Source organism: Hipposideros armiger, unplaced genomic scaffold, assembly GCF_001890085.2.
Source record: "Hipposideros armiger isolate ML-2016 unplaced genomic scaffold, ASM189008v1 scaffold_17, whole genome shotgun sequence".
Classification (NCBI taxonomy): Eukaryota; Metazoa; Chordata; class Mammalia; order Chiroptera; family Hipposideridae; genus Hipposideros; species Hipposideros armiger.
Window position 1 is genome coordinate 1,615,225 of NW_017731367.1, and position 2,645 is coordinate 1,617,869.

Consider the following 2,645-nt stretch of genomic DNA (forward strand, 5'->3'; position numbering starts at 1 on the left):
CACCAACCGTGAGGTAGCTCCCCATCACTCCAGCAAAAGGATCAAAACCTTGGGCTCTGGAGTCAGACTAATCTGGATAAAATCACAATGCCACCACTTCCTAACTGTAAACAGGTCACTTGGCCCCTTTAAGCCTCAGTTTCCTCATCCAAAAATGGGGACAAATGATGTCTGTATGAGATCATGCACTAGGTGGACAGGGAAGAGCCAGGTGGGCAGTCCCCGTCTGAGCACCCCCGGAGGGAAGGCTGGGGCCAGCCAGAAGACCCGAACCTCCCTTCCGCATCCTCCTCCAGGCACCTCGTGACCCCCTTCCCGTACCTCATCTCTCTCCACTGAGAAGCAACTGGGCATTGCTGATCCCATCAAGACAAACTCACTGGCCAGCTGCCCCAGCGCGGTGAGAAACCCCATGGGGCAGAGCTAGGAGGAGGGACAGAGGGCAGAGACTGCAGGAACAAAGCTCCTGGGGTTTTGGGGGGGTATTGGGACACCAGAGAAGGGGGCCAGTGGAATCTCAGACCAGGGGGTGAGTCCTCTCCGACACCCACAGAGTGACCTTGCTCAAGTCCTTCCTGTCTCTGAGCCTCAGTTTCCTCATCTGTATCATGGGAATAATCTCGGGACCAGCCTCTCAGGGCTGTTGTGGGGTTTATATGAGGTGATCCTGTGAAAGCCCCCAGCAGCAGGTCTGTCATACAGCGGGGCCCTAGACACACACACACACACACACACACACACACACACATGCACATGCACACACACACCCCCTCTGGCTGCTGTGCCTTCCCTGGGCGTTGCTAACGCCTCCAGGGAGCCCTGGAGCCACCTCCCTCCAGCCCCTCTCCCCACACACCTGTTGTAGTGATGCACACCACTCTTCCCTCCTGTCAATGTTCCCTGCCAGCTAATGGGCCAATTTTTTAGCATTATAGAGATTTGGCCAATTTGGCTGCCCTGACAGAAAGGCACAGTGAACAGTTGACTGGGGGTGGGGAGAGGTTCATAAGCAGGGGTGGGAGAGGAGGAGGAGGAGAAGGAGAAGGGGGCAGTGGGCAGCACCACATCTCAGGGAGCTCCCAGCTGCCCCTCCAAGTCCTGGGCAAGGGGTGTGGAGCAGCGGGGAGATTACAGAGATAATTAGCCCCACTTATGCCCCACCCCCCGCCATGCACAGGCCCTGTGCTAAGCACTTTGCATATATTTTCTCCTTTAATCCTCCAATAACCCTATGAGGCCAGTTCTATTATTTGCTCCATCCTTTCTGGTGTGGAACTCAAGCACGGGAGGCTGGGAGCTGGCCCAAGGTCACCGAGTCAGGACGTGATGGAGCTGGAATGTGAGCTGAGGCTGGAAGTCAGGCCTTTTAACCATGACTGAGCTCAGTTTTTAACTAAAGGCTGAGAATTAGGCCAATACCATCCCCTCCCATCCACCTACCCACCCCCATCTATCCACCCAGTCCCCCCAACACACACACAATCTCCAAGAGCCTCAGCCAATCCAGCCACTGGGGATCCCTGTCAGGCACACATGTCCTTCCCCTTCTGGCCGAGGGTCCCTCAGTTTGAAGACCCCCAGATCCAGCATCTTTGCAGGTAGAACCCTGAGCAGCACAACTGCCAGGCATGGGCAGGGTCCCATTCCAGAGGTGAGCTCTCCCCTCCTGCCCAGGCTGTAGGCTGGGGTCCCCATGCCAGCTGTGGCTTCTGGAGCCCCTCCTGGCATCAGTGCCAGGTTGGAAGTGGGTATCAGCTGTGCCCTCCACCACTCTGGGCTCTTCTGGGAGCAAGGAGGCAGACCAGCCAGAGAGGACTGAGAGGGGAGAGGCGGGTGAGGGACGGGAACTGCCTCTGGGCTGGGGGAGGGGGCTGCGGAACTCCGTGCATTAAGCGATCAGAGAGCACAATATTTCATTGCCGGCAATCGCAGCCAAGACATCAACTACTTGGGGAGAGCAGCCTTAAAAGCCTTTTGATTTTATTTCTTCCACTTCAATTTTTTTTTTCCCTTTCCTTGCTGGTGTCCTTGACAAGGCCTCCCTTCCCCCTCTGCTGCCCCTTCCTCAGCTGCCTCAGGAGGCCCAGGAGCCTAAGGAGGGGCTGAAGCCAGGGGCTGGGGGGGGCGTGGGAGGGGGAGCTGCATGTGTGTGCACTTGTGCATGTATGTGTGGCTGCGAGGCACTGCTGTGGTTTCCCGTGTCCCTGTGTGTGCACCTGGGCACCACTGTGTGTGTCTGGAAGTATGCATCCAGTGAGCATACATCTGGGTGTCCAGGTAGGCAGGCCACCGTGTGCAAGGGTGTGTGCAAGTCTGGGTGTTGATGCACACGCATGGACCTCCTGTGCGCGCACCCACCAGAAAGCTCCACCAAGGTAAGAGGCCTGGGGACAGGGCCACGGTCACAGGAGGGTGGCAAATTCAGAGGGCAAAGAGGACAGAGGAGGGCAGGCAGGAGAGGAGTGGGAGGTCGCGCTCAGGAGTAAGCCTAGTTGGGCCAAACCCTTGAGACCTCCGAAGCCCAGGACGTCCCCAAGAGCGGCGGCGCACGGAGACACAGGCGTGCACACGCACACTTGGCCAACACACACTCTCACACACACACACACACACACACACACACACACACACACACACACACACAC

General features: G+C 57.5%; 1 long non-coding RNA gene across 1 annotated transcript in view; it reads left to right on the forward strand.

Moving 5' to 3' along the window:
* LOC109374930 (uncharacterized) overlaps positions 1–2,645 on the forward strand; it is a 12,552-nt gene continuing 9,907 nt past the window's right edge. The window contains exon 1 of the long non-coding RNA XR_002122487.1: positions 1–1,339. This is a non-coding gene — a long non-coding RNA (uncharacterized LOC109374930). The remainder of the gene's footprint in view (positions 1,340–2,645) is intronic.